Here is a 24111-nt window from a genome sequence, read left to right as displayed (position 1 = left end):
AAATGAGAAGAATTATTTTGATTTTTGTTCACCATAACCCATATCCTTTTTACTTTTTTCGTTCTATTTTACACCCGTTTTGTAGTCTTGAAAATGTTTGCTAGCTTATTTTCTTGTTCACCCAGTCTCTTCTGCTCTGCTCTCGCTGTTGGGAAGCCTGTCTTTCGACTTCTGAATTCCAATTTTACATTTTTCAATTATAGGACTTTTACTATTATTTTGTGAATTCTACATCATGTCATCTACATTCTCGAACATGTTAATCATGGTTGTTTAAGATCTCTTTATCATACTTTCATTAATTGGGTTATTTGTAAGCTAACACTATTTTTTACCCTTTTCAGCTTTTTTGGTGTGACTGTTAATTTCTTATTGAGAAATAGATTCTACCTAATCTAAGGAAGATTGTTATCCTCCTCCAGAAAGGTTACAATATACCCTCTGGTGGTGAGATTCAGTCAGGGTGCATCATTTTCATCTAATTTAGGGCCAAGACGACTGTGAGCTGGGTTGGGTGTTACTGCAGGCTCCATCTCCATCCTTCACTTATTCCTAGAACCTTTCTCCCCAGCTGGCCCACCTCAAGGCCTGGAGTATCTAAGAGAACCCTTTCTGCTTCATGGTGCTTGAATACCATTGTTTTTATCTCCAGACATTTTCAGGAAATTCTATTATGTTTTTCAGTGGCTTTACACTGAGCCTCTTATCTTCTTAAGAATTCAGTAAATGCCTCTAGGCAAAAAACATAAACTATAATTCATCTCTAGGTCTTTTCTGTCACTGGGAATTTAGCTTCTCACATCTCAGCTGTTTTGAAGTCCCAAACTCCAGTTTCTTTGTCTCCAGTCTTGTGAAACTGCCAAATGCCCTGTTGGTGCCTTGTAGAAGCATTTCTCTGCCTGCAGCTTGGTTCTCGCCTCTGGACAAATTGAAAAATGCCCAGAAAACAGTGACTCTTGGGAAGGTCTTATGTATCTCAGAGGTCTCCTTCTCTCCAGGACCTTGATCCTTCAATTTCTCATCACCCTGACAGCTCTCCAGTGTATTCAAATGGTTTCATCCGGTTTTCCTGTTTGTCCTCAAGCTGGCGTATTGGTCTGCTGCAAGCTACTTCATAATAAACGGAAGCAGAAGTGTCAAGGCACATTTGATAAATAAAAATGTGTACTTCTTGCATCCATTACGGTTGTTAATAGGTTACTGTCTTTAATTCCAGGGAACTAAAGCTTCTACACCATTTCATTAGACAAGAGTAAGTGCAATCCAGCAATCGGCTACTCTCTAAATCACCCAGAAGTGTTGGTCAGAGTCAACCAGCAGCAAAACATCCTTGTATTTTACAGACGTCGTTATATTTGAGGTTAGACACTAACTTTTAGTAAGACACATGGCTTACCTCAAATGCAATAGCTTCCTGTGATCACCTCATTATGTCACCAGAACTGCTATGAAAAATAAAGTTCAGCCTGTTTGTTTGTTCACTTTTCACATGGTAAATTTTGGACCATCTATAAAGTCAGATATGTAATCCTTGCATGTCTCAAATACATTTCATGCCATTTTTATCAATGTGAAATAGGCAGTTTTCAATCAAAATATACTAATCCCATACTGCTCTATTTATCTATATTTAAAGCTTTATACTCTTTACAGACATATGGAAGAAACTTCATGCCCTTTATTTCACATGCCAAAAGATTTTTGAGTGTAAAGATAGTTCTATTCCATCAGTGATGAACACATAAAATATATAAATAGGAAAATATTTTCCATGTTATATTTTACCTAACGTGTGTTCACATAGTATTAAACGTTTCTCTTTGGTATAACTGGTCTTATCACTTTGAGAATTTATGCAAATGTCATTGAATGAATTCAGGTGCTTGAAGCTCTATTTTGAGGCAACCATGTGATATGGCTGGCTTAGTAAAATGTAGTTTTAGTATGAAAAAGTAGAAGTCGAATGCTAGGACGAGAGAAGTGCTGAGCCTGCTTTATTCTGCTGTGGTCAGGACTCACCTTGATTTTGGTGTCCTGTTTAGACCTCATTCAAGGGAAACATCAAAGACAAGATAGTATATAGTGTCCCTAGGACAGTGAATGACTTTTAAACCATGTTTGCATGGAACAGTTCACAGGACCAAAAAGAAGCTAGTACATGTCAAGGGACAAATTTTCCAATATTGGGGCATCTCTTGACATGGAAGCGTAAGAGGCATTCTTGGTCTTTATGAAGAAGAGAGGCTCAGGGTCAAAGGGTGAGCAGGACTGACATGAGATTTATATGAAGAAGAACTTTTTAACAATTGGAGCAATACTGTGGTGGGTAAATTAATGCAGGAAGTAGAAAAGCATAAAGCACTAAAGATATTCAGTGATTTCTTGGGGATGGCATCAAGGGGATAGTCTAGGTGATTTCTAAAATTTCTTCCAACTCTAAAACTATAAGACCCAGAAATGTCATATAAAGTCAGATCTCTGCTTTCCTTTCTCATTTAATAACTTAACATTTATTTACATGGAACATCAAAATTGGTTTTTCTTTCTTTCGTAATTTGGGGGAAGGATTGGAAATTTGAACAAGAATAAGCTCTCTGCATAAAATTTTATCATGATGTAGTATTTAGCTCAAATCTTCTGCTGTATGGTCATTTCTATAATCATCAGTAGTAAAGGACACGGGACTCATGGCTAAGATCTTAAATCAAGCAAGGTTTCTGCCACCTGAAAACCAGGACAGCCTTTCCTCCTGTTTCTTTCAGCTTCTCCTTCTGAGACGTCACCAGAAGCATGTTTAACACTCATATTTGTACCAACATCTGTTCAGGAGGATCCAGGAGTTATCTAAAACATCAGAAGATTTCTGTCCTGTGCTCCCCACATCCATCTGAGCCCTCACCAGAACTGCCTGTAAGGTCCATATTCCTACCCAGTGGTCTCTTCAGGGCAATCCACGTTTCTCTCTACCTTGCACCTCAAAACCCTTCCAGCCTCTCCCCATTACCCAATCCCAAGACCAATTCCACATTTTTAGCTGCTTGTTACAGCAGCATCCTACTTCCTGGTACCAGAATCTATGTTAGTGTCTCGGGGCTGCCGTAAGTAAGTACCACAAATTAGGTGGCTTAAAACCACAGAAGTGTATTCTCTCATAGTGCTGGAGGCCAGAGTCTGAAAGCAGGGTGTTGGCAGGGTCCCCTTCCCCATGGGGGTCCTAGGGAGGATCTGTTCCATGCTCTTGGGTTGCAGATCCTCGGCTTGTAGCTGCATTCCCTCCACTGCCACGTGGCCCTCTTCCCCGTGTGTCTCTGTCTCAGTGCATCTCTTCCAGAAGGACACCAGTTACTGAACTGAGGACCACTTAATCCAGTATGACCTCATGTTAACTAATTATATCTGCAAAAATCCTATTTCTCACATAAGGTCACATTTGGTGGAGACACTATTCAACCCACTACACGGGTTCTGTGTTCTTTGCGGGCTGTAGTGTGTCTGATCATCCTTATAGTTCCAGAATTAGCAGTGTCCGGCACGGGAAGGAAGGAAGGAAGGGGGAAAGAAAGGGAGGGAGGGAGGGGATGTTCTCAATCACTAACTCTGTCAATTGGGACCAGTTTAAACCTCAAAGTTGAGATGAATACATGAAATAATGCCCACTTCATTGGAGCATGATTTAAGATTGAGCCTTGAATTTTGATCCTCCTGTTTCGCCACATAACTGTTTCCCATTAATCTCATTGACTGTCTCCAAATCAGCTTGAGGACACCGTCCGGTCCGCCCACGGAGATGGCAGTTTGCCATTTGTGGTTGAGCTCATTCTATTCCAGTAGGATTCTCATCACATCCTTTCTTCTAGTTCTTCTCACAAGAGAAGATCCTCCTCGACCACCCATATTGCTATATATTCAGAGTGCAGCTGTGTGGCCTTGGTAAGTCACTTAACCTTTCTGTGCCTCTGTTTCTTTACTTGTAAAACGGTACAAATAACGGTACCTAAAACATAGGATTGCTATAAGCATTAAATAAGTTATCATTTATAAAGTGTTTAAAGCTGTGCCTGGTACAGAGTAAATGCTGCATATGTGTTTGCTAAATAAATTGTACTTCATGTCGCTGAATAAAAGTCAATGAAGTTTTTCTGTAAATGAATTATGACGCAGCCATCAAGTGCCCAAAAGGCTCTGGGTGTTTCTCATCGTTTTCTTCGAGACGTAGCAACTGAGAGCTGGTTTCATCGATGTAGTTACTAAATGCAGCAACACGAAGGAAAATTTTCTGAGAAGCATTTTCCTGGCTGAGCTTAAAGGTCTGCTCCTCAAACACTTCTGTTTTGGAGATACGACATTTTACAGCATGAATGGAAAAAACTGCCTGGAAGCTAGAGTGTTTTTTTTCTTTTTTACATAACGCCCACTATTTGTACCTTACATTTCATGGTTTACAGAATGTTTGTTTTCAATAGTAATAGGGTTGCAAAAAGCCTGCCTGATGTGCAGCCTAATCTGGGAATCACAGACCCTGAGAAAGTTGGCAGTCTGTTGATGTCCTTTCTTGGCTTCTGCTTTGCACACTTACTTGAAGGGCTGTCAAAGTTGGCACAGCTTAAATGTCATTTTTTAAATAACTGAGCATCTAAAGGCAGGCTGAGGTTGTGTGTGTGTGTGTGTGTGTGTGCACGTGTGTGCACGTATGCGAGCACGTGTCAAAAAATGAAAGAGTTTAGCAAATATCTTCATTTGATTGAACATGCAAATTAACTCAGACTTCACTTAAAAGAAGTCGCTTTTCTCAGCCTCCTGTAGGACTGTTTCAATTGAGTTCAATCAAGGTGACACAAGCTGGGACCCTGCCAGGTAAGAATGACATCACACGAGGAATGTACTTTGGCTGTAGCCCCGCCTCTCCTACATCCTTACCCACCCCCACCCCCTTTTGTCCTTTGCTAGAGCCTGAAATCTGTTCTTATTCCTCTTGGGAGGTCCATTTACGTTGCAGGCACATCTGGCTTAATTAGGCTGACAGCTGCTCCAGGTACATTGGACGGGGTCCAGGCATCACATGCATTGCCATGAACTTGGCAGTTTAACCTTTCATAAGCTCATCTTCAGGCTGCAAATGAACTCGAGAGATGTGCTTTTATTATTTGTTACTACATGTTCATTTTCTACCTTGCTACCAAAACTGTCATCGGAGAGACCACACTACAAGGCAAAGGGCACTTCCCTCGTGCCAAGTGGCGAACAGCAAGGACCCAACTACCCAAACCTGTGAAATCTGGGCGGAAAAGCATAATAATAAGTGGTCCAGGGCGGTTCTGGGGAAGAGGCTGAGAAAACAATTCCCCTTTCAAGGCCCATGGCTTGCGTTTGCTTACATAGAACCTTTAGGCAGTAAAAAAGTGACTACAGTTATTGCTGCTTTGGCCCCAGCCAGCAGAGAAGGTGGTCTTCAGATGCCCCACGCGCAGCGATGTTTCTCATCCGCACTCCTGTTCCGCCAGCAACAGGGTGACCAAAAGGTTGGCACATTCGGATGGGATGGGTCGGGCTGTTACAAAGCCACGCAGCCTGTGTTTTAAACTGCATGCATTAAATGCCTTTGCAGTTGCTTTCATCAGTGTGCACATAGCTTTATTCCAGGAGAGCTCCATGCAGAAAAGCTGAGAATAACAGCTTTAGCTACCTAGACCCCAGCCCGAGCCCAGATTCATAAAAGCAAAGGCAATTCCAGAAGGCCCTTCCAAGGAAAGATGGTTTGCCTTTTCCCCACCGTACGCACTCAGAGAAGGAGAGCGTTTTATTTAACACATTGCTGTTTGCCTTCCTGGAGGTTCAGCTAATAGAATATCTGGTTCTCTGGGGGGTTTCCTTTTCCCAAGGAGCCACACTGTTGGCCTTCCAGGGGACGAAGGGAATCTTTCGAAACGGAAGGTCCTTCAGTTTGCCAGGAGCACCGTCTTCCTTGAGCGGACGTTTTCTATCATTATAGTTAACTCGTCTTTTTCTCCCTTACAATTCACCTTTACTCTGATTGGTCCCCGGAGATGCACGATGCACCAAGTTTCTCACGCCACGCCTCCTCCGGGAATTTCATGTTGAAATGCATTTTGTCTTACAAAATAGGCCCAACCGTACATTTTTCACATGCATGCTTTTGCGAACTTGACTTCATCTTCAGATTTTTTTTTTAATGCCTCATTTTCCCGAGGGCGCTTTTTGCGAAACTGATAAAATTCCTAATCTGTAGCATGTAACGGGCGAGTCCCACCTCAAGTGTGGATTCCTGGGATTCTCATGAAACTTAAGACTTGGTGAAGGGAAAGAAGACCGTCAGGAACGGACGATGTCCCTTAACACCGGGAAGCGAGGCTCAGCACGCGGCGCGGGGACCCGCTTCCGTCTGGGGGGCCTCCGCACGTCTTCCCATGCCGGAGGAGAGAGGCTTCCCGCACCCCCAGGAACTCGCATCAGCGAGCGACCTTCTCCGCCGGGGCAGGGCCAGCCAGCCCCGGGAGCCCTCCACCCTGACCCTGACCCTGACCGGTCCAGCGGCGCACCTGCCGGCCTGGGGGCAGGGGCCCGTGCATCTCAGCAGAGGGATGCGGTTTGAAAATAAGAGCCAACGGTGCGTGTGAAGAGGGGCGCAGGCTCAGTGTGGGCTCCCCCGAGGGTTCCCGGGGCCTGGCAGCGCTTCGGAGGCTGGGGCGGCTGCCCGAGGTCAAGCCGGAATGGGTGCCAGGATAGATTTTCCTTTCCGGACGGAAGAGGGCACCCGAAGGCCACTAGGGGCTCAGCTGTCTCCCTCTTTGGCCCCAAATCCACGGCTTCGGCTCCCAGCTGGCCAGCCCCACGCTCCACCCCACTCGTGCCGGGGAATGACCAGCCTTGGCCCCCAAAGCCAGCCCGCCACGGGAGAAAGTGCTAGGACGTCGAGGATGCCGGTATAATCCCAAAGACCAAATATTCAGGTTGCTCATTTAAGTACATAGCATATATAAATAATATTTCTTAGAGATGCTTAGCTACAATTTAAAAAAATTTTTTTTTTTTTTACAAAACTATGTTACCTATAACGTTGCTCACAGTGTACAGGTAGGAGTAAAACAATAAAGGAACAAAATGAGAAAAAGTTTTATCACATTATTTTTCTTGCCCCACCAACCAATTAAACGAACGGGAGCGTTTAACATATTAGATTTAAAAAGTGCACCAGCAATTGGCTCTCATGGATGCTTTGATCCATTTCCTAAAACAGACAAAGAATAAAATTCGCAGTTGAGCAAACAAAAAATCAACTTTCAATTTGATGGCGATAAAATCTGTGCTTCTTGATCAAACGCTATCAGAATAACTGATCTGTTTCTTTACTTTTTCAAATCTGTGTACAAGTCAGGTCAAATGTCTGTTTTAGTTTATATCAATATTAATAACCATACAATAAAATTTTATGATGTAATCACACACCACACCATGAATGTTAGTCATAGACTGTGCACCATGCACTTGTGTCCACTGTAAAGCACTCGGCACAGCGGCTGGCTTGTTTATAACAACCCCTCTTGACAACTGTAGTGCTGCCTTTTCCCTCCGTATTAATTAATACATGTGACAGAGGATAACGCCATCTCTGGGACAACAAAAACCTTTCGTTCCCTTGAGCCTCTGGGCATCCACTTGGCTGTCTTTGTAGATGCTTTTTCCTCGCTGATTAAATGAGATAAATTCAAGCCACTTTCTGAGTTCCAGTGAACCGGGAGGGGTAATCCAGCACCTGTTGGAGGCTTGTGAAGCTGGTGACAAGCCGCTCACACGTCCCCGGCTACTCTGTCCTCCCAGCCCGGGAGCCGACCGGAGCCTCTAAAGCCAACCTCACCTCATGCAAAGCCGCTCCTGCTGGGTTTCAGAACCACATCTTCATTTTTCAGATTTTTCAAAAAGGCTTTGATGGTCAGAGCTAACAAGTAAGTACAAAGCACATAATATAAGTCTGAAAAACATGTTGATAGTAAAAAAAAGTTGGCTATTTGACTTACTTTAGCTCAAACATCCAGCTATTTGGAAATATCTGTTTTTGAACTGAATTTCTCCTCTCATCCAGGTGTTTGGCATTTTGTAGACAAGGATTAAGTGCCCATATTAGCATATAACGTGTCATATCCCTGGAAATTTGGGCAAACTAAAAGAAATTGGCTTCTTTCTTAGCATAGTCAAAATACACTTTTCTCATTTCGTTTATAAGGTCACATCCCAAAGGGGAGGTGGGTTCCATGAAATAGTCGTTTTCATCCAGTGGCTACTTGTTTCGCTCCGGGGTAAGGACTTGCAGCGAGTAAGACACGTGAGCTGAGCGGCCGGGGCCCGCGGAGCTGCGAGGCCCCTCAGGACGCTGCGCGCGTCACCTCCACGCAGGCACGCGGCCTCCGCCGGCCGCCCCCAGCTGGTCCCTGGGGAAGCGCCTCCCAAAGTGTACAGACGATGCAGATGGACTCTCAGCCTCGGAAGTTTCCCTCGTTAGGGCTGAGGGCGTGAGAGGGTAGAGCCTGGACCCCTGGCCACGCGCGGGGCCACGGGGGGGGCTGCAGCACGCCCCGCATACCCCCGGGGGGCTGGCCGGTGCCCGGGCGGGAAGAGTTTGCTCCGGGATGGAGGCTCCCATGCGAGGAGCTGAACCCACGTCACAGCCGAGCAAACCCGCTGTGGACCAAAGCATAGCACTCGCTTGCCCTCTCCTTGCTTCTGTTTTCTAGAAATTTACGGACGTGGGAGACCCTGGGCCAACCCGCTGCAGGTCCAGGCTGGCAGCTGCTTCGGTAAATTCCTCCAGTGAGGTGGATCGGATCCTGGTACGGACGATGACCCCAGGGTGGAAGAGAAGTTACTGACAGGTACGCACAGAGACAGCAGGACGCTTGTAAGCAAAGAAAAATTCCTGCAGCCAGCAGTTTCTGCCCTGTCTCTTCCCAAAGCCCATGGCAGTGTGGTTGCTGCAGCTGATTCCTGGGGAAGACAGAGAGCACCTAAGTCCTTTCCACGAGATCACAACATTGGGGGTGAACGCGGGCAAGGCCAGCTCTCAGTGCCCTGCGGGTATGAAGTAAACCCTGGTCTCCAGGTGTGGGAAGCCATCTTCCTATCAAGGTTTAAATCAGTATTTTCCCTGTCACGCTTTTCTGAGGTCAAGAGTTCGTACAGCCTTTGTCGTCACCGTACCCTGTGTGCGTCGCACCCAACAGAAAGAGTTCTGGCTAGATGTTTAAATAACCAGGATTTTTTGTAAAGATCGTATCCAAATTTCACCAGCTATGGGATTTGGGGAAAATCACTCAACTTTCTGAGTATTTCTTTCAGTTTTCTATAGTGAAATCACAATAACCACCACAATTCAGAGTTGCTAGAAGGAGCACATGAGAACACAGATCTTCGGAGCTTTGCAAATAGAAGGAGCACACGAGGACACAGATCTTCGGAGCTTTGCAAACTCTCAAGTATAGGACACGAGGCCGGGGGGTGTGCGCCTCTGCCTTGTGGGCCACAGGAAAGCATGCGGCGCAGGCCTGCGGTGTGGGCAGCCTTCGGAGGCCACGTGCCACAAGGTGGAGGAACTTGATTTGCATTTGGCAAAAATGTCCTTCAGATCAGCAGGTAGAGAACTGAATCTAAGGGGCGGGGAGGCCTTTAAGAGGCTACTAAGGTGTTTTACACAAAAGGCAGAGAGGCAGTTGAACCAGGGCGGTCCTGATGGTGAGATGGGCGCGGTCAGAAGCAGCCAGTTTAAGACACTCGCAGCTCCAAGAGTCAAGTGCGTTTTCACAGTGTGAACGGTGTGAACTTGGGAAGACAGAGTGAGAAACAAGTTTGGGAGTAAGACACAAATGAACAAAAACCGAGAGTCAGTTTGGCACGTGCTCAGTTTGTGACCTGCGCGCACCTGGAAGGGAATGTGAGCTGGTGGGACTGAGTCTGCAGACCACGAGTGACGGCAGGGCTGAGACGCGAGCTCCACTAGTCAGCAGAATTGAAAATGATGGTTCCTGGGAGCAGTCAAGCTTCGGGGGCAGCGGTAGACGGCCAAAAAGGGAAGATGACCAGAGACTGAGCACCAGGGTCCCCCAGCATCCCGAGGGCAGGAGCCAGCACCACGGGGACTGGGTCAGACGCGGCCGTCTCTGGAGGTCCTCCTGACTCCATCAGTTCCTGGCACGGAGTCAGGCTGGGATTCCGTGCAGGGCTGTGCATTTACCCGGGTGCCAGCCGCTCACACTAGGCGGTGGACCCGTGAGGGCAGGGGCCGCGTCCTGGTCATGGCTCTGGATCCTGAATCTGCCCCAGGAAGATGGCGGACTTTGAAACTGATGTTTGTTGAGCAAAGCAAGACTTGAAAATCTGCTTGAATACCCTAAGATTTTATCCCGTTTCGTAAGTAACTTGTGTTAGGAGAAGCTTCAATTGCATAATAGGTGGGGTATGTGTAAATGCTACTCTATCCATAATACCTGGCCCTTGCTGTATCTGGGGTGTGACATTTTGCCCTGAAAATGGATATAAAAAGTATACAGCACGGAGACAAAAAAAGAGAAAAATCTCTCTCTCTTCCTCTCTCCTCTGTCCTTTGACTTTTTGAGAGCTGTGGCTGAAAAGAAATCCTCTAAGATGAAAACTACTAATTCCAATATTTCACATTTGGGGTCATTTTCCTTTATTTTTAAAAACATTGCTGTAGCCTCCCCTCCACTCCCCACTCCCAGCCATATTTCTAACCTGCCGCAAGGCCACCAACACCTAATGCAAAGTGTCCGTGTCAGAGGGTGGCCATGCATATTCATCACCGCCCCTTGGACCACCCTGGTGATTTATCTCTTGCATCTCACATCTCCTTATTGGGTTTATAAGTTATGTGATCTTTCATTTTCTGTGTCAATTTCCTGTTTTCATTTTGCAAATTCAGTGCCACGCATCCACTTCTATTAATTTGGCACCTGGAACTGAGATTTACTATGTGGTCTGACATCTCTAGTTCAATCAAAATAAAATATCAGACCCGTAGCTCTCTCTCCATTGCCCCAAATTGTGTTGTTGTTCTTTGTACCAAGCTGAGTCATCTCCTTAAAGCATAGGCCTCAGTTTCCTTGATCAGTAAAGTGGGGATCATACCTGCAGTGTTTCCTTCTCATAAAGACGTGATAAAATTCCTAAAGTAAAAATAATTTTCATTGGCTTTTGTGCCTCAGGAAATTATTTTCCTTATAAAACACGGGGTCACCTGAGTGATAGGGAAACCCTGTTCGTCCACAGCCAATGTCTGCAACAAAGACCCGGCTGGAAGTTCCAGCAGTGGCCAACCAAGCCTCATTGACCGTATCTCTAAGTGTAGGTGACACCTATGGAAACAGTTATGTCTGTTAAATCTGAAGAGGATTAGGTGCCTATGAATTAGAATAGCGTCTGCAGTTACACCAGGGAGGATGCAATTGCCAGGGTGATCCATCCTCACCCTTCAGGATGGAGGCCGAATAACAGCTGGGTTTGAGAGGAAAGGTCTACTCGCATGATCAAATTTCATCAATGATCAGGGGCAGGATGAGTCATACACCTGCTGAAGCTCCCGGGCCGGACCTTCGCTGCAATCACACATCGACTCTACAGGACCAGGTCCTCCCGGTCACTTAGGCAAACTCTGTGACGTGCAAGGAAACGTCCAGACTCGCAATGCAGGGATCCACGAAAGCCTCAGTATCCACGAGGGGCTCCAAGAGAAGCCAGTGCAAATGTAAACCAGGCCACAAGGCTAGGAAAATGCCCGGAGGAACCACCGCCAGGGGGATGCCAAGTCTGCACGAGGCTGTCCTGCTACCAGGTTTTAAAAGTAGTTGGTTTTCTACATCTGTGACTCTATTTCTGTTTTGTAAAGAGGTTCACTTGTACCATTTTTGTAGATTCCACATATAAGCGATATCATATGATATTTGTCTTTCTCTGTCTAACTTATTTCACTCAGTACGACAATCTCTAGGTCCATCCACTGAGGGGGAAAGGCGGGGGGAGGGATAAATTGGGAGATTGGGATTGACATATACACACTACTATATATAAAACAGATAACTAATAAGAACCTACTGCTTAGCACCAGGAACTGTACTCAATACTCTGTAATGACCTATATGGCAACAGAATTTTAAAAAGAGTGGATATTATGTATACGTGTAACTGATTCACTTTGCCACACAGCAGAAACTAACACAACACTGTAAATCAACTACACTCCAATAAAAATTAATTTTAAAAAAAGTAGTTGGACATGTTTTAACACAGTAGCTCTCTCTCCCTTTACACTTTCTTCTCTTCCACTCTTCAATCTGTAGTGGGAAAGAATCTGTATTTGGTAATTTAAGCTCTCATCTTAAGAAAAGTTTGAAGTAGTTGTGAGTAAACGTTGTGAGCGGGAAACCTGAACCCGGAGTCGGTGTAACCGTCCAAGTCCCCGACACGTGGGGAAAGTCAGCAGCGCCAGAAATAAACACAGCCGCGCATACATCAGCAGAGAATGTGGATGGAAACTTCACTGTGGGTACCACTGGGAACAGGGAGAAAACAAGCAGATGGTAATACTGGAGGGAAAAGGGGAAATATAAAAAGAAAACATAAAAAGAGGAACTATTGAACTGTTTTGCACAGGATAGGAGAAATTTTGAATTGTTTTCTACTTAGCAAGGTAAGAGTTAAGATAAGAATTACGATAAAAATAAATAACACATTCATGAAAAGGATTCTATAAAGGCGTAAAAGAACTTTAGGCTTAAAAATGGTGTTCAGGGGCTTCCCTGGTGGCGCAGTGGTTGAGAATCTGCCTGCCAATGCAGGGGACACGGGTTCGAGCCCTGGTCTGGGAAGATCCCACATGCCGCGGAGCAACTAGGCCCGTGAGCCACAATTACTGAGCCTGCACGTCTGGAGCCTGTGCTCCGCAACAAGAGAGGCCGCGACAGTGAGAGGCCCGCACACCGCGATTAAGAGTGGTCCCCGCTCGCCGCAACTAGAGAAAGCCCTCGCACAGAAACGAAGACCCAACACAGCCATAAATAAATAAATAAATATTTAAAAAAAAAAAAATGGTGTTCAGGCAATTCTAGAAGGTAAGTACACATATATTTGCCTAAAATTAGTGATAAAAGTGGATATATCAAAATCTAACTTGCATTCGAAGAGATATAAAACAGCCTGCAGACATGTTTAGTTGAAACAAATCTAGTAAATCACAAACAAAATGCAAAGCAAAATTCAAAACTACGATTTTTCAAAACATTGAGTTTTTTCACTCATGAATAGCCACCATCACGGTTATTTACCAACATCTCATATTCAATTGTTAGAAATGTTATTGGTAACTGAAAGTATGTGTTATCTAAACAGGTATGTTTTGCAGAAGCACCGAGATGGGCATTGCTTTGGTTCATGTCTGAATCATTTTGGCAGCAGGCGCCGTGTGTGCAGCCGGGTCTGAGCAGATGCTGGGTGTTGAGGGCACAGCCCTAACAGCACGTGGCCCAGCCCCCCGTCAAGGGGTTTGGGCTGGTCAGTCGTTCAACTACTCTGTTCACATAAAGATCTTCAGATGTACGCCAAGACACATCTTTCACATGAAACTCGATAAATGCTTCAGCTTCAAATGTTAAGCAATCCCACCCATTTGTCCTCAAGCACCATTTCCTCTGAGCCCTCCCTCCCCGACCTTCTAAGTTGGTGAGCCCTGGTCTTTCCTGTTTCTAAAGTCCTCCCTGTGCTGTCCCTAGAGACGCACTCAGCAGTCTGTTCTGTCCATCCTGTTCGCTCTCAGTCTGCTACTGTCCTGTGCGTCACACATCACCGAGCCCCAAAGGGTTCAGGAAGTGCCTCATGAATGAAGGTTTACGGGACCCGAGCAACAAACAAACAAATGACGTGATCATTAACCTGAGCTGTCCCAGGGCAATCGTGAGATCTGGACAAAATAAATAAGCCGATTTACCTGTGCCCTATTTTCGTTTTTATTTCCCTAGAAATGAAACACTCTTCACTTGGATTAAAAATTCATTTTCAGTCCGAAATGACATGTCCAAATTTCTCAGCTTCTCTGGATTACTGGATAATCCAGGGGTCTTTCATTCCTCAGATTAATTTATTCTTCTGCCCTCTTTGAATAATATGAAGTGTACAACTTGAATCACGGAAACTACTATTTTAAAAATTGTTTACGGGGGATAAGGGGGGAAGGGATAAATTGGGAGATTGGGATTGACATATACACACTACTACTACTATATATAAAATAGATAACTAATAAGTTCCCTCTATAGCACAGGGAACTCTACTCAATACTCTGTAATGGCCTATATGGCCATATGGGAAAAGAATCTAAAAAAAAAAAAAAAAAGAGTGGATATATGTATATGTATAACTGATTCACTTTACTGTACACCTGAAACTAACTCAACATTGTAAATCAACTATACTCCAATAAAAATTTTAAAAAAGAAAGAAATAAAAAACTTATTTGGGATAAAAAAGCATTGTTTACAACCTATATAATTAGACAGGTAAATATGGTCTAAGCACGATACATGTATTTTAAATGTGTAATAGTGCTACCACAACCATTGATGAAAGATAACTTTGTTCTGGTTTATATGAACAAGTTTATACATTTTGAATACTTCTTGCAGGTTGTATTATGAAAATATTTTCTCTCTTGAAGAAGGGATTAGTTGTCAGAAATCCGATATGTTCAGCAAGAGAAGGAATCTTGGTTTTCTGATGGAGGTGGATTTTCTGTTCAAGATCAGTCATAACTTGTTCCTATAAAAACACACAAGGAAGGGATAAGGCACATTCTTCCCTAATATTGCAGGGAAGCAAGTTCAGAGTTTAAAGATGAATTACCTCATTGTTCTACTAATATACGGTAATTAACTGCGCCTCTCGGTTTAAATTACTAATTGGGGGATTCCTATCAGGGATTGGAGCTACTTCTCCTCTCAAGAATGTTCAGTTCTAAACCAGTTGTTAGACACTGTCTCATTAAGTTACTACTTCATTCGCTACAGCTGCTGCTTCTTCATCTCTTTCTTCAGAAGAATCCCATCCAGCAGAGGCGGTTTCCATGTTTCATAATTACTCCTCCTCCAAGGAAGACCAAAGAAGCTGACGGTAGCGCAATCCCATGACTGCTCATCTTGGAAGTGATGAGGTACAGTCAATAAAACATAGACGTATGCAGGATTAATGGAGCAGGTTGCATTTCAGAAGTAGAAAACCCTTGCAATACCAATTATAAATTATTTCTTAAAGCTAACTGTATTAAAAAAAAAATCTTTCTGATTTCTCTTAAAGTCACTTTAAATGGATCCATTCTTCTGGTTGTTTGTCTTAGTTAACCTTACATTAAGCTTTATCTCTAGTTTAGGGGTTTATTTTTCAGAAAGTCACTCTATTTGCAAATAAGAGAAAGCTCTGCAGAAAAATAAAACTAAAACACAAAATCTTCTTTTCCCTCAATCAGAATTTAACAATGCGTTCACTGGTCCATGACACTAAAATGTATTTCTCTGTTAGCAGTTGACACAAGAATTCAAGCAGAATGTTAAGCTGAACAGCAAGGTCTTGTGAGAAAATCAGGAAAAGTCTTCAGAAATCCATCGCCACAGGCTCCACACTGGTGAAGGGGGACTCGTGCTGGAGGGAGGGTGGGTGTCTCCCCTTGGGGGAGGTCGGAGGTGCGTTAGATTTTGAGAAGTCTTGGTCTCAGACAGCCATGCTTTTCCCCACAAAGCTGTCAAATATGTCTTACCCTTAAAGAACGATCAAGAAGGTGTGAGAAATAATGGAAGCCAGACAAAGGACAGTCCTGTCCTTAATTGCTTGTTTGTGGAGGCCCAGGCCTCCAGTGGTGGAGAATTCTCACCAACCTCGCCTTATAGTATGATGAAAACAAACACAAGTTAAGATGTGGGTTCACAGTTGCGAACCAGGCCACAGGGGCTGAATGAGATCAGGAAACAGTGCCCCTCAGGGTCTGCGGAGCCCCCTCGGGCCTGTTAGCTTCTGCGTCTCCTGGATCTGCTGAGGTTCAGGCAGAGCAAAGATAAGGTTTCTGTGTCCCCTTAGCACCTGGGCCAATTTAGCAGCAGTGCCCCTCACACTGGGAGACTTCCTATCCTTCTAGACTTTTCCTCCAAAGCAGTTTCTTCTCAAGAGCGTCCCAGGTCAGAGAATTTATGGTAGATTATCAGGTGGTGAAAAGAGCCCCCTCTGCACTGTGTTCTGAGCTGTGGTGCAGAGCAGCCTCTTTGGGCTCGTGAGGACCTGTGTGTCTGTGAGAAATCCGGAACCAAAGTAAGAGCCGTAGAACAACAGCGACAGCCAGGACAAAACACACCGCCTCGCTTTGACCCAGGAAATGGAAAGCATTCTACGTGCCTCCAAATTCAGCCAAATTCAGGCTCGGGCCATGGTGAAGATGTTTTTCTCCTGTTCATCTACAGAAGGCACTAAATGTGCATAAACACCCACATAGGAAAATAATTTTTTAATAATGGAACTTAATTTCTATGTCCTGGCATGCCCCAATCCCACCAGGGGCAGGAAGTTCCTTCCCATCACTTCCAGGGAAGCCCATCACCTGAGGGCCAGGCAGTGGTGGCACGGGTGGCTGGGCCATCCAGTCATGTTCGTCTCTGCAGGGATGGCTGGTCCCCCGCAGCAAAACCTCCCAGGTCCCAGCTGGGCCTCCTCCTTCAAGGACCCTGCAAGTCTCCGGGCTGTTTCTCAGGCACCTCTGACCCCATGCTGGTGCAAGGCGCCACAGAAGCATTGATGGGTTTCGATACACCCTCTGCAGCTTCCAGGAGCTCTGCAAGGCAGCCCCAGCATCTCGAGCAGCAATCATCACCCGGTGCTCCGGTTCCTGGACCCGGAGCCCTGCGCTGATGTTGGCTGATGCCCCTCACCCTCTGAATTTTCAGATTTCCTACAAACTAGATGTTTGTGCCAACCCACCAGCGAGCTATACAACGTTCACCCTCTCCTCTTCAGAATACCTCAACAGCTAGTGGGTGTTCTAATAATTCTAAGGAAAATATTTAACCCCTCCGGGCAGAGAAAGCCAACCTACACCTCGATGGCTCCAGGCTCAGACTGTTCCAGAAGCTTTATGCTCCAAGTCCCTTAAGGACTAGACTTCTTTTTTAATTAAAATTTTTGTTTTGAGATAAATGTAGATTCACATGCAGTTGTAAGCGATCCCAGGTATTGAATACCTTGTACACAGTTTCTCCCAATGGTAACATCTGGCAAAACTACAGTACAATATTACAACCAGGATGTGATGCAGTCCACATACAGAACATTCTATCACCCCAAGGACCCCCCCCATTTTATCCTCTGGCAGCCACTAATAATTTGTACTTTCTCTATAATTTTGTCATTTCAAGAGCATTATATAAATGAAATCATATGGAAGCATTATATATAATATATAACATATACAGAATGTTACATATTGCATATATAATATGTATATGTTACATATGTAATATATATGTACTATATAGCATATGTGCAATTTAGTACATTAAAGTACATATATACGATATGCTATATGCTATATAGTACATATATATTATATGAAAATTTTTGTGATTGCTTTTTTCCCCCTCAATATAGTTCTCTGGAGGTTTAACCAGGTCATTGCAGGCCTCAGTGGTTTCCTCCTATTTGATGCTGAGTAATATTCTGTGGTATAGATGCCCCACATCCACTGAAGGACATCTGGGTTGCTTCCAAGTTTGGGCTATTATGAATCAAACTGCTATAAATATTCGTGTATAGGTCTTTGTGTGAACGTAAGTCTTCATTGCTCTGGGATAAACGCCCCGGAGAGCAAATGCTAGTAGATATGGCAGTTACACGCTCAGCTTTTTAAGAAACTACCGAACTGTTTTCCAGATTCCCACCAGCAGTGCCTGAGGGACCCAGTTTCTCTGCACCCTCATCAGCATTTGGTGATGTCACTATTTTATTCTAGCCATATCAATAGGTGAGTAGAAATAGCTCTTCACGGCTTTAATTTGCATTTCCCTAATAGCTAATATTGTTGGACATCTTTTCATGTATTTATTTGTACTTATCTGTAAATCCCTTTCATTGAAATGCCTGTTAATATCTTTTAACTATTTTCTAATTGGATTGTTTGTTTGTATACTGTTCTGTTCTGAGATTTCTTTATATGTTATAGACACTTGTCATTTATCAAATATTTAGCTTGCAAAATTTTTCTACCAGTGTATAGCTTGTCTTTTTATTCTCTTAATGAGTGTTTTGCAAAGCAAAACTTCTTAATTTTGATGAAGTCCAATTTATCAATTTTTCTTTTTATGTTTTGTGCTTTTCATGGCAAGTGTAAGAACTCCTTGCCCAACCATACGTTCCAAGATTTTCTCCTGTTTTTCTCTAAAAGTCTTAAATAGAATGACAGATTTTGACTTAAGTTTTGTTTAAGCTGTGAAGTTTAGGTCACTATTTTTTCTTTTTTTTTGTCCTATGGATGTCCAGTGGCTCCAGCTCCATCTGATGAAAATCTGTCTTTTGCCTTTCATAGAAGTGACTCGCCCCTCCTTTTCCTCCTTTTGTCTTATTTATAATTATCTTGGATATTCCTTAATTTTTCATATGAACTAAGGCTCAGTGGTCAAGTCTCATTTAAAACTGCCCTTTAGTAATCTGACTGGAATTTCACTGAATCTGTATATTAAATTGAGTACAATCGACATCTTTAAAATATTTACTTTTCCCATTTAGCAAAATGAAATATATCTCCATTTATTCTGGGTTCCTATGTCCCATAACTTTTCATAGTTTTTTCTACAGAGGTCTTAAACAATTTTTATTAAATGTATTCCCAGATACCATATAGTTTTTGTTGACAATTAAAAGTATATCTCTTATTCTACTGTATTATTTTTATTGTTCTTATAAAAACTCTCTACTACTTTCAAATACCAAATACTTTGAATCTCCCTTTCCAATTCAAATATTTTAGCTTTGGTTAAAACCTCTAGAGCAATATTAAATAGTAGGGATAATCCCTAACTTGAATAAGAATACATCTAAATATGGGGCTATATGTATATATATAACTGATTCACTTTGTTATAAAGCAGAAACTAACACACCATTGTAAAGCAATTATACTCCAATAAAGATGTTAAAAAGAAAAAGAATACATCTAAAGTTTTACCATGAAATGCTACTTTTAACAGATATGTTTTTAAAGTTAAAAAAAAACCCTATCTAGTTTGCTAAGAGCTATTGTCATGAATGTGCACTGAATTTTTGATGGCTTCTTCTGCATTTAATGTGCCAAACACAATGTGTCTCTTTCCTTTACCTTACTAATATGAGCAAGTGCAGTGATAAAGAATAATACTGTATCCTGTGACAAATTCCACCTCCGCATGCTCTATTTTCTTTAAATACTGCTACATTTGCTATTTTTTTTTTTTTTTTGGTGAGATTTTTGAAAATGTGTTCATGAGTAACATTGCTCTGGATTTTTATTTTATTTTCCTTGTCTAGCTAGATGTAGATTATTGGCCTAAAATAATAGGTGCATAATTTAATGCACCTTAAAATAAGGTGCATAATTTTATTTTGCTATGTTCTTGGAATAGTTTGTCTTGAAGTTTTGTTAGAAGTCATCTATTAAAAAATGTCTCATCTTGTCATTTGAAGGAGGGATCAGGAGGGACCAACATACAAATGTATTTCTTTTAAAAGTTATTGGTTTAAGTTTCTTAAAAAACAAATTTATTTGATACAATTTTGGTAAGGTATATTTTTCTAGATAATAGTCTACTTCATCTATATTTTCAAAACTTTGGTACGATGTTGTATGTGGCATTTTCTTGTTTTAAAATATCTCTCAGGGGCTTCCCTGGTGGTGCAGTGGTTAAGAATCCGCCTGCCAATGCAGGGGACACGGGTTCGAGCCCTGGTCCAGGAGGATCCCACATGCTGCAGAGCAACTAAGTTCGTGCGCCACAACTACTGAGCCTGCGCTCTAGAGCCCGCGAGCCACAACTACTGAGCCCCCGAGGCACAACTACTGAGGCCCACATGCCTAGAGCCCATGCTCCACAACAAGAGAAGCCACCGCAACGAGAAGCCCGTTCACCACAACGAAGAGTAGCTCCCGCTCACCGCAACTAGAGAAAGCCCGCACGCAGCAATGAAGACCCAACGCAGCCAAAAATAAATAAATGAATTAATTAAAATAAAATAAAATAACTCTCTGTTCATTAAAGTTATGCCTACTTTGTAATTCTTAGTGTTGTTTATTTGTTAATTTCCTGACCGATCCTGAATTTCTCCTGCTCACTCTGTTCAGATTATGATCTATTTTTAATCCTCTCAGAGAAAAGTTTAAATATATATTAACTATGTGTTTTTCTAACAATATGTGACAGTATTCGGTACCTCTAACTTTCTCCCTAAACTACAAAGACTTCAGCATATTTAACCTTTCCTGTTCATATTTCTTATTGTTATATGCAGATATAGTATCTTTGTGATTGACAATGAATTAACTTTGGTAATATGTTTTTAATTCTTTTTCTCTGTTCACTATTGTCTCTGTCATGGCACACACATTCAATTCTTTTTGTCTATGTTTATTTGCTTCCTGCAAATATACCTTTTATAGTACTTTTAGTATGCATATGTGGTTTGTAAAGTCTTACCTGTCTTTATATTTCTCTATTCTGTGCTCCCTGTTGAATGATAATTCAGCTGGGTATAGAACTGAAGTTGATATTATTTGTCTCTCGGTGATTTGAAAGCTGTTACTCTGCTGCCCTCTGCTCTATATTGTTGATGTTGAGAAGTCTATTCAAATAACTGCCATTCTTGTTTGGGTAATTAGTTTTCCTCATTATTAGTTTAACGTTTTCCCCCTCTATCTAGGTGTGGATTTTTAAAAATCTTTCATGGGATTTAAAATGGATAATCAATCTAGAGACTCCATACCTTTCTTCACTCTGAAAAATGCTCAGCTTTTAGCCACTGTCTCTATAAACATTGTTTTTGGTCCACTTCCTCTGGTCTTGGTGTCCTTCTGTTCTTAACTATATTTTGATTTATCCTGGACCTTCAAAGTCTGTCTACCACTCTACCTAACTGCTCTTTCATATTTTCAAAAAATCTCTTTGTCTTTTGGGGACACATTCTGAGTAAATGCCACAGTACTGAGTTTCAATTCTCTAATTGTCTTTGGAACTAGAATGTTTTGGAAGTTGGATTTGTAGGCAGAACTTGTCAAGAAGGATCTCCATGCCTCTGTTTCTTTCTCTCTCTCTCTCCCTTTCACACACACACACACACACACACACACACACACTCTTTACTGACTTTTCTAGGAACTGCAGTTGTGCACGTCTTCCCCAGAAGCCCACTCCTGAGTCCCAGCCTCCGCAGGTCCAGAGTCCCAACTCTGAAGTGATATTGGGGCTATAACTTGCATTCATTCATGCAGTTAACCAAAGTGAAGCACAGCTGTTCTGAGGAACACTGTGCCAGAAGGACCCTCCAACCCTGGCCGTACAGCCCTGGCCACCACATTTCTGCTGGCCCTCTACCAAGAACTCAGCATGACTCCTTTTATTATTATTTTTTTCCAAGGAAGACACATTTTACTGTAAGAGAAAGGCAATAAATGGACAACTACGTAAATAGAAAAGTGGAAACGCAATGTTAGAGTTATACACTGTAGATTAGACATCAAACCCACCTTAGGGGTAAATCTGAGGAGTGCTTATTGGCTCAAAATATTACCTCAGCACTGAAATTTCACTTATATTCTTTATTAAAGTTAGTTATTCTCCCACACAAGTCCCCCAAACGTGGATAGCAAGGAATCATTCTGAATGCTTTCTGTGCCTCAATTCTCAAAATCAATCAGTCAGCAAGACCGGACATTATCTCCTTTATATTTTTAGAATCTTGCTTCTTTATATCCCATCTAATGACCTCATAATCTTTACCATGGTAATAGTCCCCTCACTATTCATCCTGATCTAATATTTATGTAAGAGTTAAATCCCATTTTTAAAAATGTTGTTAAAGCTCACTCTTATTTCACAATATAATGAGTTAACTTTTTCAAGGAGGCTATCCTTTTATAACACTTAGTTTGGGCCAGTCACGTTCTACATGACTTTACATATTTATTCACCTAATGATCACAATACTCCTGTGATGTAGATGCTATGAATAGGCTTACTTTACAGCTGACCAAACTAAAGCACAAAAATATTATGTAATCTTCCAAAGGTCATGGAGCACATAAGTGGCACTCTGGTCCCAGAGACTGTGCTTTTGACCGTTACATGTAACCACAATATCCAGTTCATATCACCTTTGCCTCTAAGGTTAACAAACCGAAATTTTGCATCTTTGTAAGGCTTTAAAGTTCTTTTGGAACAGAATCTAGCTTATTCATCTGCATACCATCCAGGGCTGCTTTCAAACTACTATGGCGGTAGAATTGAGTCATGTTGACAGAGACCTTATGACCCTTAAAACTAAAATATTTACTGTTCTGGCCATTTGCAGAAAAAAGCTGCCAACTCCTGCTGCAGAGCAATAGTTATGCCTCCTGTAAGCAGTCTTCTTAAATGAGGGTGTCTTCCAAGCTCTGAGGGGCAGGTTTGCACAGGCTTGCGATGCCCGTTTGTGGGCTGACATGATGAGACACACTCACACTCTACTTCAGGCTGATCTCACAGAGCCTGGACCCGTGGTGTTGGAACCGAAAAGGACCCTGGAGGCCACCTTCACCTGTGAACAAGACCACCAAGAACCTACAGGTGCGCAGACCTGAGCTGGTGGAGAAGCCAGCCTTAGCCTTCGACTCTCTACAAGCTGTGGCTCAGTAGAGTGTCGGGAATTCTAGAACCGACCTAAAACTGACATTTGGTACATTATTTTGAGATTAAATAAAATATGCACTCAAAGTATTAAGTGCCAGTTTTCACAGGGGCATGTGAATAAATGCCCACGCAGAATCACTATGCTTTGCAATTTATTTTTTTTAATTGAAGTATAGTTGACTTACAATATTGTATGAGTTTCAGGTGTACAGCAAAGTGATTCAGTTATACATGTATATGTATATATTGATATTCTTTTTTTGATTGTTTCCCATTATAGGCTATTACAAGATACTGAGTATAGTTCCCTGTGCTATACAGTAAACCCTTGTGGTTTATTTTATACATGGTAGTGTGCATCTGTTAATCCCATACTCCCAATTTATCCCTCCCCTCCTTCCCCTTCGGTAACCGTAAGTTTGTTTTCTATGTGCAATTTGTTTAAAGAGCAAACTGCTGTATGGCAGGAGTGTCTGGTCTGCAGCCTGCTTGGTGCTTGTATGTCGGAAAGATTACAAGGCAACACAGCACGATTTTACCTACAGGTCATCAAGGCTAGTTTACTAGTCCGTTGAACTGCCCCAGGGGACCATCAAATTCTACCTTAGGGAAGTTTTGCAACAGTGTGACAATAATTTCAAAAGGTTTAAGTGAAAGAAATAGCCACGTTCCCCCCACCTCAATTTTTAATTAGTGATATTAAATTACAGAACTACCAAAAAAAAAAAAAACAAACCATTGACCATGAAGTCCATCTGTCTTTTAGGCTCATGCAGATTGTCTGAAGTAGCACCAAAAGGGTGTTCACGTGGGAAGAGGAGTTACCAGCACAAAGCTCCAGTCGCCCCTTCCATCTGCAAAGTGTGGACCTCGAGTCTCCCTGTGGGAGCTGAGTGAACACAGCAACCCTAAGCCCACAGGACCCTGAGCCATACTCAAAATTACATGCAATAAACCTCCCGGAGATGCTTTGTCCTATTTCATTTTGAACTCGTGTCCCTTCGGAGCCAAGTTCACTCCATTTCTGTAGCTAAAATTGAATGTGGGAGCATAGCGTGTTTTATACTGATTACGATAGCACTCTGTCCTCTCACATTTATTTGTAGGTCATTGTAAGATCTGTCTTGTCCTCTCAGTTCCTAATTTTGACCAAAGT

The 24111-nt window shown here is 42.6% G+C and overlaps 1 protein-coding gene and 1 long non-coding RNA gene across 12 annotated transcripts in view; one reads left to right on the top strand and one right to left on the bottom strand.

Moving 5' to 3' along the window:
* Window positions 1-24111, bottom strand: part of LOC309647633 (uncharacterized protein) — a 197005-nt gene that overhangs the window by 43287 nt on the left and 129607 nt on the right. The window contains exon 7 of one of the 8 annotated variants that reach the window (XM_082435171.1): window positions 1397-1445. The exons of 5 other annotated variants lie outside the window; for them this stretch is intronic. The gene's annotated coding sequence lies outside the window, so the exon portion shown is untranslated. 2 more of the 8 variants (XM_082435169.1, XM_082435170.1) reach the window with 2 other exon arrangements.
* LOC309647646 lies at window positions 1452-22963 on the top strand. 4 transcript variants are annotated; one of them, XR_014256219.1, is made up of 4 exons: window positions 1452-4854; window positions 8748-8885; window positions 15078-15688; window positions 17977-22963. It is a non-coding gene; the product is annotated as an uncharacterized lncRNA (long non-coding RNA). The 4 variants fall into 4 exon arrangements; XR_014256220.1 differs by lacking the exon at window positions 17977-22963 and having other exon boundaries at window positions 1452-3930; window positions 4794-4854; window positions 15078-17561; XR_014256221.1 differs by lacking the exon at window positions 17977-22963 and having other exon boundaries at window positions 15105-17561.

This window comes from Balaenoptera physalus (genome assembly GCF_965194825.1).
Source record: "Balaenoptera physalus genome assembly, chromosome: 18".
Taxonomy (NCBI): Eukaryota; Metazoa; Chordata; class Mammalia; order Artiodactyla; family Balaenopteridae; genus Balaenoptera; species Balaenoptera physalus.
Note: the sequence above shows the minus strand (reverse complement) of the source record. Positions and strands in the feature narration are given on the sequence as shown.